The sequence below is a fragment of the Rissa tridactyla genome, chromosome W, assembly GCF_028500815.1.
Source record: "Rissa tridactyla isolate bRisTri1 chromosome W, bRisTri1.patW.cur.20221130, whole genome shotgun sequence".
Classification (NCBI taxonomy): domain Eukaryota; kingdom Metazoa; phylum Chordata; class Aves; order Charadriiformes; family Laridae; genus Rissa; species Rissa tridactyla.
The window spans coordinates 31,164,816-31,181,493 of NC_071496.1; the positions used below are offsets into that span (position 1 = coordinate 31,164,816).

The following is a 16,678-nucleotide window of genomic DNA, read 5'->3' on the forward strand; positions in this document are numbered from 1 at the left end:
GAGGATCGAGTGAGGGATCAATTAGATCAATTAGATATTCACAAGTCCATGGGCCCCAATGGGATGCACCCGAGAGTGCTGAGGGAGCTGGCGGAAGTCATTGCTGGGCCGCTCTCCATCATCTTTGAAAGGTCCTGGAGAACAGGGGAGGTGCCTGAGGACTGGAGGAAAGCCACTCCAGTCTTCAAAAAGGGCAAGAAGGAGGACCCGGGGAACTACAGGCCGGTCAGCCTCACCTCCATCCCTGGAAAGATGATGGAACAGCTCGTTCTGGGCGTCATCTCAAGGCATGTGGAGGAAAAGAAAGCTATCGGAAGTAGTCAACATGGATTCACCAAGGGGAAATCATGTCTGACTAATCTGATAGCCTTCTACGATGGCATGACTGGATGGAGAGATGAGGGGAGGGCGGTAGATGTGGTCTACCTTGACTTAAGCAAGGCGTTCGACACGGTCTCCCACAGCATCCTCATAGGGAAGCTTAGGAAGAGTGGGCTTGATGAATGGACAGTAAGGTGGATAGATAACTGGTTGAAAGACAGAGCTCAGAGGGTCGTGATTAGGGGCACAGAGTCTAGTTGGAGGTCAGTGAGGAGTGGTGTTCCCCAGGGGTCAGTACTGGGTCCAGTCCTCTTCAATATACTCATCAATGACCTGGGTGAGGGGATAGAGGGCACCTTCAGCAAGTTTGCTAATGACACAAAGCTGGGAGGGGTGGCTGACACAGCAGAAGGCTGTGCCGCCATCCATAGAGACCTGGCCAGGCTGGAGAGTTGGGCAGAGAGGAACCTTATGAAATTCAACAAGGGCAAGTGTAGGGTGCTGCACCTGGGGAGGAATAACCCCCTGCACCAGTACAGGTTGGGGGCTGACCTGCTGGAGAGCAGCTCGGCGGAAAGATACCTGGGAGTCCTGGTGGACAACAGGATGATCATGAGCCAGCAGTGTGCCCTCGTGGCCAAGAAGGCCAATGGCATCCTGGGGTGCATCAAGAAGAGTGTGGCCAGCAGGTCGAGGGAGGTCATCCTCCCCCTCTACTCTGCCTTGGTGAGGCCACACCTGGAGTACCGTGTCCAGTTCTGGGGTCCCCGGTTCAAGAAGGACAGGGAACTACTGAAGACGGTGCAGCAGAGAGCTACCAAGATGATGAGGGGACTGGAACACCTCTCTTATGAAGAAAGGCTGATGGACTTGGGTCTCTTCAGTCTGGAAAAAAGATGACTGAGGGGGCATCATATCAACACTTATAAATGCTTAAAGGGTGGGTGTCAGGAGGATGGGGCCAGGCTCTTTTCAGGTGTGCCTGGGGACAGGACAAGAGGTATTGGGCACAAACTTGAGCATAGGAAGTTCCACCTAAACATGAGGAGGCATTTCTTTACTTTGAGGGTGGCAGAGCACTGGAACAGGCTGCCCAGAGAGGTGGTGGAGTCTCCAACTCTGGAGACATTCAAAACCCGCCTGGACGCATTCCTGTGCCACCTGCTCTGGGTGACCCTGCTTTGGCAGGGGGGTTGGACTAGATGATCTCCAGAGGTCCCTTCCAACCCTATGATTCTATGATATGGGCCAGGCAAAGAGTAGAGTCAGGACCCTGAATTTTAAGAGAGCGAACTTTCAGTTGTTTAAGGAATTAGTGGATGGGACCCCCTGGGAATCTGCCCTCAGAGATAAAGGAGCTGAACAGAGCTGGCAGCTGTTTAAGGACACTTTTCTTAGAGTGCAAGAGCTCTCAATTCCCATGTGTAAGAAATCAGGAAAGAAAGGCAAGAGACCAGCATGGCTGAGTAAGGACCACCTGGTCAAACTAAAGTGTAAGCAGGAAATGCATAGGCGGTGGAACAAAGGACATGTACCCTGGGAAGAATATAGGGATGCTGCCCAGATATGTAGGGATGGGATCAGGAAAGCTAAGGCACAGCTGGAGCTGAACTTGGCAAGGGACTATTTATCCGGTGGTGTACCCGAGGCTGGACGGAGGAATTCATACCGAGAGCTCTCTAACAATTACTTTCATCGCCGTTCGCTGGACGAAAAAGGTGAGCAGCCGTGGTAGATATTAAAAATGGGACAAACAGCTACTCGAGAACAGAAATTGCAACGTGAACTTCTGCAGCGCATTTTAACAGAACAGGGCTTTAAAGCGGCCCCTGTCAAATTAGTAACTTTGCTTGTATGGATACGTGATTATTGCTCATGGTTCCCTGAATGGGGGTCCTACGATTTAGCTCACTGGCAAGAAGTGGGGGAGGAATTGCAAACGCGGGAGATGCTGCAGTTGTCCTTGCCAGAAGGAATAATACTTACTTGGCGAACTGTATACACTACCATATGAACACTGCATCCCGCAGAGCAAGCCCTGCAAGGGGTCGCTGGAGGGGCACCACAAGCTCCCCCCGAGGAACATCAGTCTGTTGACGTAATACCCCCAGTTGCGGACCCTGAGCCTGCATCTGCTGAAATTCCCAATCCTGCAGAACATTACCAAAAGCAGAATTCGGGAGGCGAAGAGCCAGAAGATCCCTTTGATCCTAGTCCAATAAATCCAGAGACTGAACCTGATTTATATCCACCTTTAACCCCAATTAAAGCTATGCTCGCATCTGCTCCAACTGCGGAGATTTTACAGCAACAGCGACGAAAGTCGTTATCGCGCTCCTCCATTCTTAACCCTCCTCCATTTGCGCCAGGTACCGCGTCTGTTCCTCCTTCTCAACCGCTTATACGCGCGCAGCCAGAATCGGGATATTGCGGTATATTGTCAGAATGTCGGTGGGAGGCTTTGCGCAGAGGAGACGTTCAGATGTTACAAGCGATGCCTGTAATTTATAGACATAACCAGCCGCCTCACCATGAGCACTTACCTTATGAGTTAGTTAAAGAGTTAAGAAATTCTGCCAGAGATTACGGATTGCACTCTTCCTTCACAATGAATCTTATTCAGGCCATAGCTGACTCGTATACAATGACAGTGTATGATCGGCATTCTCTTTTGCAGTTAATCTTGACTGCAGCACAATTTGCAGTCTGGGACACAGAGTATCGTGATGCTGCCACTGCTCGAATTATGGACAATCTTACTCAAGGTATTAATATAGGTCTGGACGAATTGCTGGGACAAGGGCCATACGCCACTGCGCAGGCACAAGCCCAGTTAGACGGAAGAGTTCTTAGGCCACAACGCTGGCTATTAGAGCCTTGCGGCAAGTTCCCGATACAGGAAGAAGAGAAACGTCTTTTGCGGCTGTGCGCCAGGGGGCGCAAGAACCTTATGTTACCTTCTTAGACAGATTGCAGACTGCTATCCGAAGGCAAACAGATTCTGAAGAGGCGCGGCAATTGTTGTTGTTTCAATTAGCAATTGAAAATGCTAATGCGGATTGCAAGCGCGCTTTAGAGCCGTTGCAAAATAAGGCCAAAACTCTATCAGAGCTAATAAGAGCCTGTCAAAACGTGGGCTCTGAGCAACATAAAGCAGAAATGTTAGCCACTGCTTTAGCTCAACAGATGGTGGTAGCCCGTGCAGCTGCTAAATGCTTCCTTTGTGATAAGGAAGGACATATTAAACGGAATTGTCCCTGACGCACCGACGCAAAGAATAATAAGGAGGGCTTCTACAGGTAGAAGAAATGTATCCCCCATGAGAAATAAGAAAGAAGAACTAGTGACAACCAATGTGGAGAAGGCTGAGATACGCAACATCTTTTTTGCCTCAGTTTTCATTTTGGAAGGACTGTTGAATGGCCTGAACAACCGAAGGTGTATTATAAGCACCTTGAATCGGGGCGCTGGGAAGGACCAGTCCCCCTGATAACATGGGGTCGAGGGTATGCTTGTGTGTCTTTATCCTCAGGTCCATACTGGATTCCTGCAAAATTCGTTAAGCCGGCTCATCAGCCGAGTCCAGTATGGGAAAAGGGAGGCCTGGAACCAGTCGAGCCAATCAATGAGTAAAACAGGAATATCTAAGGATGGGTATTTTTATTAATCTTTCAGTTTTAATGCTTATCTCTTTTCTGTCTCATGTAGATTATTTTGTATATTGGGTTATATACTGAGGGCTGGCAAATGGGATTTGTATTTGTAAACAGAAGTCTTCATAAGCTAACCATAGATAATACTACAACAAATAGAAGTTGTGAGCAAGAAGATTCTGTAATGATTTGTACTTCTCATGATTTTTGCAATAGTATCTGCAATTGTTATTTTAACTTCAGCTTTTGTAGCCGTTGTTGTGCTTACTGAATCTGTCCAGACTGCTAAGGTTTTAGGAGAAACTTTATCTAATGTAACTGAAGAATTAGTTATGTTTAGTATGCTGTTTGCCATGTTTAATAAGCATTATATGATCAGTTGTAAATGCTGCTTTGCATTATACCCTTGTACGAGTTGTAGAATATGTTGCTGTAAAAACTACGTGTGTATCCATGAGAACCTGACCTTCACAGAAGAAAATAACAAGAAAGGAGTACAACAATGTAGTCACGTATCAGACAGCCGCTATTAGCAAAACTGGATCATGAGTCTGGTGAGACTCGCTGCATGCGCTGGCCACGCGTGCAGCGACTCTAGCCTGTACTTTTCCACTCAATCCGAAGCATGGTATAAGGGGGCTGTCTCAGGCTGTAAAGAGGGAGAGAGACATGAGTGCACTTCGAAGATACAGGGGACGCCCTGAAGCGCTGTGACTGCCTCCCCCTCCCATAGGTATGACACTGATACGCAAGAACGCAAAGATGAAAAAATATTAACCAAATTACAAGCCTTAGAAGCAGCAGTAATATGGATAGGGGATCAGCAAAATGTGTTGAAAACATGTCTTTCTCTGTGTTGTGATTGGGAGTACAACTCTCGAAGACTTTGTGTTACGTTTCTCCCCTGGAATACGTCGCTACATGGCTGGGAAATGGTTAAATACCATCTCCAAGGTGCTTTTGACATGTCGTTGCAACAAAATATTCGTCCTTTACATGATCGAATAAAAGCTCAAATACTAAAGATTCAAGACTTAATGAACCGCAATGCATTTGAAACATTACAAAAGGATTTCTCGTGGGTAGATCCAAAAAATTGGCTTTCTGGGCTAAATTTAGGAATCTGGGTATTTATTGCCTTAGCAGGGTTCTTTTTGATTCTGTTTTTAATTCTGTTTAGTATATAACCTGCTAAGAGCGTCACGATGAGTAGAAGCACAAGTCATGGCAACCTTGTTAATAAATGGTCTGGTGTTAAACAAAAAAGGGGGAGATGTGGCAGATCTACGAGCAGAGGCCTGCGTACCGCCAAGGACACAGTGAGCAGAGCACACAGAAACAGGAACGCAGACGTCGATACAGATGGAACGAAGAGGAACTGGTCCAATATAAACACGGAACAAGAAAACAGCTTTGCATGCTTATCTTGGTGGGAACTGAATAAGGCGACTGGGTTAGTGATCTGAAATATGTGTTTACTTGCCTAGCAGGTGCATGGAAAGTTTTAGAGCTCGGGTATAAAAGCCAAGGCTTGAGAAGCAATAAACAATTTCGTGCTTATTACAGCCGGAGTCTGTGCCTTCATACACCGCAGACCACCTGAGAAACCTGAACATATACAAGTCCATTGGACCTGACAAGATGCATCCCAGGGTCCTGAGGAAATTGCCGAGCCACTGTCCACCATATTTCAGAAGTTGTGGCAGTCAGGAAAAGTCCCCAGGGACTGGAAAAAGGGAAAGGTCATGTCCATTTTTAAAAAGGGTAAAAACGAGGACCCTGGGAACTACTGACCAGTCAGCCTCATCTCTGTGCCCGGTAAGATCATGGAACAGATCCTCCTGGAAGACATGTCAAAACAGGTGGAAGACAGGGAGGTGATTAGAGACAGCCAACATGGCTTCACCAAGGGCAAGTCGTGCCTGACTAATCTAGTGGCCTTCTACTGTAGAGTGACTACATCAGTGGACAAGGGAAGAGCTACGGATGTCATCTACCTGGACTTCTGTAAGGCCTTTGATATGGTCCCCCACAACATTCTTGCTGGCGTCAGATGGGGTTCACCTTTCTGAAAGGGGGAAGAGGGTCTTTGCTCACAAGCTAGCGCGGGGCTCATTGACAGAGCTTTAAACTAGGCTTGAGGCGGGAGGGGGATAGTATCAGGCTTGCCCATGACAAGCTGTGGGATGACACGCCAAGGTTAGAGGGATGGGGTGCTAAGTGAGGGCCCTCAGCCTGTTGCTCTGAGACGTGCTGACTACACTGCAGCACACTTGAAGTCTTACAGATGAGGCAGGGGCTCCTGAGGTGATAGGAGCCAAGAGGGATACACCAGTGAAATGCCCCAAAGGAATTAAGGGATGTTCCTCTAAGAAGGTGACACGGCCGACAGCCCAGCTGAAGTGCCTCTACACCAATGCATGGGCAACAAACAGGAGGAGCTGGAAGCCACCGTGCTGCTAGAAAGCTACGACCTACTTGCCATTACTGAAACCTGGTGGGACAAGCCCCATGACTGGAGAGCTGCTATCGATGGCTACAGGCTGTTCAGAAGGGACAGGCGAGGAAGGGGGGCCGGAGGCGTTGCCCTCTACATCAAGAAATGGCTAGAGTGTGACGAGCTGTCTCTGAAAAACAGCCAAGAGCAGGTTGAAAGCCTATGGGCGAGAATAAGAGACCCAGGCAACAAAGGGAACCTTGTGGTCAGTGTCTACTACAGGCCACCCGATCAAGGGGAGCCTACTGCTAAAGCATTCTTATTGCAGCTACAGGAGGCATCGCGCTCACAGGCTCTCGTCCTGCTGGGGGATTTCAACCACCCTGACATCTGCTGGAAAAGCAGCACAGTGAGCTGTAGGCAATCCAGGAGACTCCTGGAGTGCATTGAGGAGAACTTCTTAAGCCAGCTAATAGACAGCCCCACCAGAGGGGATGGGATACTGGACCTGATGGTCACCAAGGCAAGCAAGCTCATTGGTGACATCAAGATTGGAGGCAGGCAGCTTGGGCTGCAGTGATCATGCACTGGTGGAGTTCACAGTCCTGAAGGATATGGGTCAGGCGAAGAGTCAAGTCAGGACCCTGAATTTTAGGAAAGCAAACTTCCAGCTCTTCAAGGAGTTAGTCAATGGGACCCCCTGGGAAACTGCCCTCAGGGACAAGGGAGCAGAACAGAGCTGGCAGATCTTTAAGGTCACTTTCCACAGAGAACAAGAGCTCTCAGTCCCCAGGAGTAAGAAAATCAGGAAAGAAAGGTGAGAGACCAGCTGAGTCTGATCAGCTGAGGAAGGCTGAGTTGAGACCTGCTGGTCAAACTAAAGGGCAAGAAGGAAATGCACAGGCAGTGGAAGCAGGGACAGGTATCCTGGGGAGAGTATAGGGATGCTGCCCAGATATGTAGGGATGGGATCAGGAAAGCTAAGGCACAGCTGGAGCTGAACTTGGCAAGAGATGCAAAGAATAATAAGAAGGGCTTCTACAGGTACGTCAGGCAGAAAAGGAAGGTCAAAGAAAGTGTATAAGCCCTGATGAACAAGACTGGCAAACTGGTAAGAATGGACGAGGAGAAGGCTGAGGTACTCAAGAACTTTTTTGCTTCAGTCTTCACTGGCAACCTCTCTCCCCACACCTCTCGAGTGCATGGACTGCAAGGCAGGGACTGGGGGAGCTCCCGTACCGTGGTGCCTTTTATTTTGTGTAACAAGCAGAATCATATCTTCTGACAACTTAGAATGGCTTCTCTGTCATAACATCCACCAGTGTGCAGCACAGGCCAGCATGGGACATTCCAGCAGATTCCCATATAGCAGCAACTCACGCCAACATATGGGATTCTCAAGCCCTAAGTGCAAGGCCCAATAGAGCAGACATGGCCTGCTCAAGATCACTAAATGGCTGGAAAGCCATTGTGATGGACTACAAGGCAGGCACTGGGGGAGCAAAATCTCTCCCACTGTAAGAGAAGATCAGGTTATTGACCACCTGAGGAACCTGAACATACAGAAGTCTATGGGACCTGACAAGATGCATCCCAGAGTCCTGAGGGAATCGGCTGATGTGGCTGCCAAGCCACTCTCCATGATATTTGAAAAGTCATGGCAGTCAGGTGAAGCCCCTGGTGACTGGAAAAAGGGAAACATCGCACCCATTTTTAAAAAGGGTAGAAAGGAGGACCCTGGGAACTAACAACCAGTCAGCCTCATCTCCGTGCCCAGTAAGATGATGAAACATTTCCTGTGGTCATGACCCCAAATTGATCTTTACACCAAGCTGATAGACTTCAAGATTAATCTGATCCAAATACTAATTTTCCTCAAATGATACTCTAAAATAAATAATAAATGTGCAGGTACAGCATAACATAGTATTCTATAACACATGTAGGAGGTATATTTGGAAATATTAAAACACAGTTCATCAGTTTATATAATAGCCAAGAATAAATAAAGATTATTATAGCTTTAACGTGTGTTAAGGATACTGCAGAAAGATTACTGAGCAACATTCTATGATGTGTGTTATGCAGGAGGTTAGAGTATATTTTGAATGTCCTTCAGGCTTTCAAATCTATTGCCTTACTCCAGTTGTTCAATACTGAAGAAACAGAATGTATTCCTCACCCAATATTACAATAAGAGGGCGTGTCAAAGAAGTCTCCACTTTACAGTGCTATATTCTGAAATAATTTTCAATTGCATTATTTTTAAATAGAGCTAGAATGTGCAACGATCTCTGGTACTAAAAATAAGTGACCATTACGATTCTAGAAAGTCTTTTCAGAAGTTTATTGAAAAGTTTTCATTTTACAGGCTGACTTTTCCAGACCATGTCACAAAGAGAGACGGAGAGTGAGAGAGAGACAGAAAGAGAAAGAAGGAGAGGGAAGTGAAGGAGAAAGCAAAAGAAAAATAGTTAGGAGGAGGGAGAGAGAGGCAGAGAGAAAAAGAAAGTGCAAGAGGGAGATAAAGAGAACAAGACACGGGGAAGTAACAGGGAGAGAGAGAAACAGAGTGGAGGAGAGTGAAGAGCACAAACATGAGAGTGAGAAAGAAGAGAGGAAGAAAGAGAAATAGAAGGATAAAGGAAGAAAAAGAGAGCAGAAAGGAAGAGAAAGAGAGAGAAACAGCAAGAGAGAATGAGAGTGAGAAAGCGCAATCAAGACAGAATGACACAGGAAGTGTGAGAGAAAGTGAGCGCACACAAAAGTGTGAGAGAGCAGAAGATAGCAGAGAAGAGAGAGCAAGAAAGAGAGCAAGAGGCAGAATGAGAGAGGGAGCATCAGCAAGAGACAGACAGAGAGATGGAGACAGACACAGGGGGGCATGTGTGTGCAAAGACAGAGAGACAGAGAGAGAGGAGTGCACAGACAGATGCAGAGGAGGCCAGAGGGACACACGCACACAAAGATGCAGTGGAAGGGAGACATGCACACAGAAGCAAAGGAAGAGAGATGGACAGGCACACAAATGCAGAGTGACAGAGAGAGACAAACAGGCACATACATAGACACAGAGAGACAGAACTGTGCACAGAGGAAGAGAGAGACACGCGTGCACACAGATGCAGAGAGGTGTGCGTGAACACCAATGGAGAGAGAGAGAGAGACAGAGAGGTACCTGCACACAGGCGTGAAAAGAGAGACATGCAGAATGACAGATGCAGAGATGTACACATGCAGGGAGAGAGAGGCACACGTGCACAAAGATGGAGAGAGAGAGAGAGAGCAGTGAGTGCACACAGATGCAGATGAGAGACAGATAAGCACACTCACAGACAGTGGAAGAGAGGCAGAGGGATGCACACCGATGCAGAGAGAGAGAGATGCATGTACACACAGATGCAGAGAGATGCCTGCACACAGACAAGGAAGAAGAGAGATGCACACACAAACACAAGTGCACAGAGCCGGAGAGCCAGAGACACGTGGGGGGTGGGGTCGGGGGGGGAGAGATACATGTGCACACAGATGCAGAGGAAGGGAGACTGACAGACGCTTGTGCAGACAAATGCAGAGGAAGAGAGATAGACACAGAGAGACAGAGACAGGCAGAGACAGAGGCACACGTGCACAGATGCAAAGGAAGAAAGACAGAGGCATGAGCAAAGACACAGAGGAAGAAAAAGACAGGCGGAAAAAAAGAGAGAGGTGCATGCACACAGAGATAGGTGCACACATATGTAATTAGTAACTAAAGGTGATTTGCTGATCAAACAAGTTAAGCAAGAGGAACGAACCCATTGTGGCAGTCTTGAGAACTCCCTGTTTAACCAGAAGAGACATGTCCACAATGTTATCTTGCTACACCAACATGGGAACTCCTGTTTGACAAAAAGCTTAACCACAATGTTATCGGAATGTATTGTTTTGAGCTGATTCTGTGACCGACATTTTATCTAAACTACCTCAAGCAAGAAGCTACAGAGGGGCGTACCGAAGATGTCGAAACCGACCTCCGTGAAGATAAAAAGAGCTGCTCAGCTTGCTTGAATTTGCGAGCCTTTGGTGGAGCTGCGACTCCCCGGCCGCCCAGCGCTGCTTTTGCCTTCCTACCTCAATAAATATTTATTGAATCTATTTCGGACTCGATTTATTTTAAATTCAACTATAACACATAGATGCAGAGGAGGACAGACAGAGATGCAAGTGCAGTTGCAGAGGAAGAGACAGATGGAGAGGCATATACACATTCAGACCAGAACGAGAAAGAGGCATGTGCACACAGATGCAGAAGAGAGACAGAGATGGGTGCGCAAACAGGAGGGGAGAGACAGAGATGCACGCGCACACAGACAAAAAGGAGAGACAGGCATGTGCGAACAGAGATGAAGAGGAAGAGACAGAGACACACAGGCACACAGATGCAGAGAAAGAGTGGAAGATACAGAGATGCATGCACACATGCAGGGAGAGACAGAAACACATGCACACACAGTCACAGAATGAGAGAGAGAGATGCACACACAGAGACAAAGGCAAAGAGAGTCAGGCAGATGCACACACGGGAGCAGAGACAGAGAGAAAGATGTGCACGTGCACAGATGCAGAGGAAGAGAGAAACAGAGACACACATGCACACAGACACAGAGGAAGAGAAACATGTGAGAGACAGAGAGGAGAGACAGAGAGATGTGCACACACATACACAGACTGGAGCACACAGGTGCAAAGAGAAACAGGGACATGCCTATGCAGAGGAATAGAGACAGACAGATGCGCATGCACAGACATGTGAAGAGATGTGCACTTATTCAAATGCAGAGAGACAGAGAGAGGTGCATGCACACACAGATGCCAAGGAAGAGATGTGGGCGTGCACAGACACAGAGACAGAGATGCACGCACACACAGACATAGACGGGCATGCACACAGACACAGAAGAAGAGAAACAAAGAGAAACAATAAGAGGGCGTGTCAAAGAAGTCTCCACTTTACAGTGCTATATTCTGAAATAATTTTCAATTGCATTATTTTTAAATAGAGCTAGAATGTGCAACGATCTCTGGTACTAAAAATAAGTGACCATTACGATTCTAGAAAGTCTTTTCAGAAGTTTATTGAAAAGTTTTCATTTCATGGCCTGCTCAAGATCACTAAATGGCTGGAAAGCAGCTCAGCAGAAAAGGACCTGGGAGTCCTCCTGACCACTAGAGTCAATGTATATCATCAGCTACAGACCCTGCGAACAATTCTTTGTGTATGCAAGTCTGTATCATAATCCTTTGTGCAACAGGGGAAGCAGTTGCTGTGCCGGAGGGCAGGGTTGCTATTTGGAGGGACCTTGACAGGCTAGAGAAGTGGCCTGACAGGAACCTCATGAAAACCAACAAAGACAAAGTGCATGGAATAGTCCCATTCAACACAACAGGCTAGGGGGCAACTGGCTACAAAAAACTTTGCATAAAAACATCTAGGGGTACTAGTAGAAAACAATTTGAACATAAGTCAGCAGTATGCCCCTGCAGCAAAGGCGGCCAACCAAATACTGGGCTGTATTAGCAAGAACGTAGCCAGCAGGGTGAGGGAAGTGATTATTCTCCTCTATTTGGTACTTTTGAGCCTGCATCTGGAGTACTGTTGCATTTTGGGGCTCCTCATTACAAGACAGACATTGAAAATACATCAGTGGACAAGGGAAGAGCTATGGATGCCATCTATCTGGACTTCTGTAAGAGCTTTGACATGGTCCCCCACAACATTCTTCTCTATAAATTGGAGAGATATGGATTTGATCGGTGGACTGGTCAGTGGATGAGGAATTGGTAGGATGGTTGCATCCAGAGGGTAGTTGTCAATGGCTCAATGTCCAGATGGAGATCGGTGACAAGTGGTGTCCCTCAGGGGTCTGCATCGGGACCAGTGGAATCGAGTGCACCCTAAGCAAGTTTGCAGACCATACCAAGCTGAGTGGTGTGGTTGACACACGGGAGCAAAGGGATGCAATCCACAGGGACCTGGACAGGCTCAAGAAGTGGGCCCGTGTGAACCTCATGAGATTCAACAAGGCCAAGTGCAAGATCCTTCACCTGGGTTGGGGCAACGTCCGCTATCAATACAGGCTGGGGAATGAAGGGATTTGAGAGTAGCGGTGCGGAGAAGGACTTGGGGATACTGGTGGATGAAAAGCTGGACATGAGCCAGCAATGTGTGCTTGCAGCTGAGAGAGCCAACTGCATCCTGGGCTGCATCCAAAGAAGCGTGGCCAGCTGGTCGAGGGAGGTGATTCTGCCCCCTACTCCACTCTGGTGAGACCCCACCTGGAGTATTGTGTCCAGCTCTGGAGCCCTCAACACAGGAAAGACTTGAACATGTCAGAGCAGGTCCAGAGGAGGGCTACAAAAATGATCAGAGGGCTGTAACACCTCTCCTATGAAGAAAGGCTGTGTCGTGGTTTAACCCCAGCCAGCAACTAAGCACCACACAGCTGCTCACTCACTTCCCCCACAATGGGGTGGGGAAGAGAATTGGAAGGGTAAAAGTGAGAAAACTCGTGGGTTGAGATAAGGACAGTTTAATAGGTAAAGCAAAAATCCGCATGTGCAAGCAAAGCAAAACAAGGAATTCATTCACTACTTCCCATTGGCAGGCAGGTGTTCAGCCATCTCCAGGAAAGCAGGACTCTCTCACACGTAGTGGTTACTTGGGAAGACAAACACCATCACTCCAAACATCCCCCTCTTCCTTCTTCTTCCCCCAGCTTTATATGCTGAGCATGATGTCATATGGTATGGAATATCCCTTTGGTCAGTTGGTGTCAGCTGTCCCAGCTTTGTCCCCTCCCAACTTCTTGGGTGCCCCCTGCCTTCTTGTTGGCAGGCCAGTATGAGAGGCTGAAAAGTCCTTGACTGCTTAGCAACAACTAAAATAGTAGTGTGTTATCAACATTATTCTCATCCTAAATCCAAAACACAGCACTATACCAGCTGCTAGTAAGAAAATTAACTCTATCCCAGCCGAAACTAAGACAGGCTGAGAGAGCTGAGGTTTTCCAGCCTGGAGAAGCAAATTCTCCAGGGAGACCTGATTGCTGTCTTTCAATATATAAAGGGGGCTTACAAGAAAAAAGGAGAAAGACTTTTTGTGTAGTCACAGGACAAGGGGCAATGGTTTTAAACTGAAAGAGGGTAGGTTTAGACTGGATATAAGGAAGAAATACTTTCTTTATGATGAGGGTGGTGAGACACTGGAACAGGTTGCCCAGAGAAGCTGTGGATGCTCCATCAGTCAAAGTGTTCAAGGTCAGATTGGACGGAGCTTTGAGCAATCCGATCTAGAGAAAGATCTAGTGTCCCTGCCTGTCCTGGTTTGAGGTAAAACAGAACCAACTTTTTGTTCAGTAATTTTACTCCTTAGCTAGGCCTCTTCTAACTCTCTGAAATTAACAGCATGTTGTGTTGAAAACGGTTCGTTCTCAGTGTGATAAGACCAATGTTTATAGTTCATGCCAAGGAATGGTATGCAGAGAGGCTCCTGCTTATACTTATTGCTGTAACAACCAAGGTCAGCTAATTTCTTTACTTGCCCTGTTAGAGGGTCGGAAACGGAAAAGCATAGAGGGGTCCCACCTGCAGGGAGGAGTGGACAGGACAGGTGACCCAAAACTGACCAACAGGGTATTCCATCCCATCTGCCCCATGCTCAGTATAAAAGCTGAGGGATCAAAGGGTCAGTCTCTTTCTTCAATGGCTGGTGTCCGAGGAGGACCTTGTCTGTTCATCTGCCTTTGATCCCGATCCGTGTGATCCTGACTCCATCTGTGGAATCCAGTTCCCACCTGTCACTGAGTCCAGTCTGGGACTTCCCCAGTGTCTGCCGGTGACGTCATCCTGGGAGCTTGTCCTGGTTCCAGTGGGGATAGGGTTAATTCTCCCCAGGCTCCGGCAGGGACACAGGTATTCCATGCCATGTGAGCCATGCCCACTCTGAGCTGCCGGGGGAGGGGACAGGAAGTCCTGGGTCCACACCCCAGGGGACACACGCCCACATGCTGGGGAGTGGCAGTTCCGTAATCATGTTTGTATATTCCTCTGTCCGTGTTATTGTTGTTGTTTGCTTGTTCCCTTTGCTGTTCTTTTAAACTGCCTTTGTCTCAACCCAAGAGTCTTGCCTTTTTCTTCTGATTCTTCCCGTATTGGGAAGGCCGGAGCGAGCGGCACGTGGTTCTTTGTTGCCGTCTGAGGCTAAACTACGACAGAGCTTAATATGGTTTTGTATATACTGTGTCTATTTCATTATTTTCCTTTATATTTTATTATTAATATTTCATTAAAGTGGTTTAGTTTCTTCTAAAATCGTAAATCTCTCTATCTCTCCTCCTCCTCTCCATGTACGAGAGGTTGGGGGGGAGCATCTTTCGCCAGCCATTGGCCAATTTGGCCAAAACCACAACACTGCCCATGGCAGAGGGGTTGGACTAGATGACTTTTAAAGGTGTTTTCCAATTGAAACCATTCTATGATTCTATTACTTGCAACAACCTTAAAGAATCAAGCTCTGATCCATTAGGGCTTATCAGCTCCAGTTTAGCATCAGTGCTATAAAAATTTGTCAGACTCCTGCAGAACATGTACACATATGTGTATAAACTGTGCTCCCCCAATGATCCTATTCTGGGAAGGCCGATTAGCTCAAGCACACATGAGCAGGAGATGGTAATACAAGGATGCAAGGAAATGTGTGCGGACCGGTCAGATGAGAAGCAAAAATGCCAAATGCATCATATTCTGAACAGCCCAGTTCAAAGCATTTCTAAATAAAAACATCTTATGGACTAGATTTGTGAGTCACCACTGCACAGAACTGTATAAAGGACACACAGCAGTTATTCTGAAAAGAGAAGCTTGAGTCAACAAACTAATTGCCCTCTTAGGTCTGGCAGCTGTACGAACACCCATACCATGTTCATGATTTGGACTGAAATCTTCCAGATTTGTGGACTTGAAGAAGAAACAAAACACAGCATATTTAAGTCTATTTCTTCTAACACTATGTTATCATGGTTGACAAATTTTATTTATGGAGTCAGAGGAGAAGCAATTATGTTCAACCTCACCTAACATTTTACAGTCATGAAAAAGCATGGATACTTCCATTTTAGCAGAAATTAAGATATAGTGTTTCTGTGATGTAAACAGAGGTCAGTGAGATATAAACTTTTATTAGATGACTTGGATGCATTTCTGAGTCATTGCGGAGTGGGGGGGGGTTGAAAGCTTTTGCTTTGGATAACTAAATATAAGAGTAAAGGTCATCTTTATTTTTATGCTTTCCTATACACTCTTATCCAGACATCGGTTCAACATAGCTATCTAAAACTCTATTCTTCCATGACTAAGGAAGCTTATTCCAAAAGCTTTGCTTCAGAGAGTCTTATGAGCCACACACTAAAAAACAGAACAAAAATGTAATCTTTATAATATACAAACCAATGACCTCAGCAACCACATGATGCTATGGTATCCTCCAGTCAGGTCTTTCTCACCTTTGTTGTTGCAAGACAAGGACTGAGTTGCGAGTGCAGTGAACATATATGACACTACATATGGAACCTATTGCTTTTAATAGCACCCTGGCAATAAATAGGGGTTTATTCCTGTATTGGGTTTACATGGCAAGGTTTAAGTAGCAGAGGGGCTGCAGGGGTGGCTTCTGTGAGAAGATGCCAGAAGCTACCCCCATATCAGACAGAGCCAGTTCTAGCCAGCTCCAAGGCTGGCCAAAGCTGAGGCAATCAGCAACACTGGTAGTGCTTCTGGGATAACATATTTAGGAAAGGGTAAAAACTGCTGTGCAACAGCAGCTGGGAGAGAGGAGTGAGAAAATGTAAGCAAAACAACCCTGCAGACACCAAGGTCAGTGAAGAAGGAGGGGGAAGAAGTGCTCCAGGCACCGGAGCAAAGATTCCCCTGCAGCCTGTGGTGAAGACCATGGTGACCAGGTTGTCCCCCTGCAGCCCACAGAGGTCCATGGTGGAGCAGATATCCACCTGCAGCCTGTGGAGGACCCTACAATGGAGCAGGAGGATTTGCCCTGAAGGAAGTTGCAGCCGACACAGGAGCAGGCTCCTGGCAGGACCTGTGACCCTGTGGAAAGGACCCATGCTGGAGCAGTTCTTGGAGAACTGCAGCCCATGGGAAGGACTCACATTGGAGAAGTTCATGAAGGACTGTCCCCTGTGGGAGGGACCCCATGCTGGAGCAGGGGAAG

The 16,678-nt window shown here is 47.1% G+C and overlaps 1 protein-coding gene across 3 annotated transcripts in view; it reads right to left on the reverse strand.

Moving 5' to 3' along the window:
* Positions 1-16,678, reverse strand: part of LOC128902039 (E3 ubiquitin-protein ligase RNF38-like) — a 251,879-nt gene that overhangs the window by 80,764 nt on the left and 154,437 nt on the right. The gene's annotated exons all lie outside the window — the stretch shown is intronic.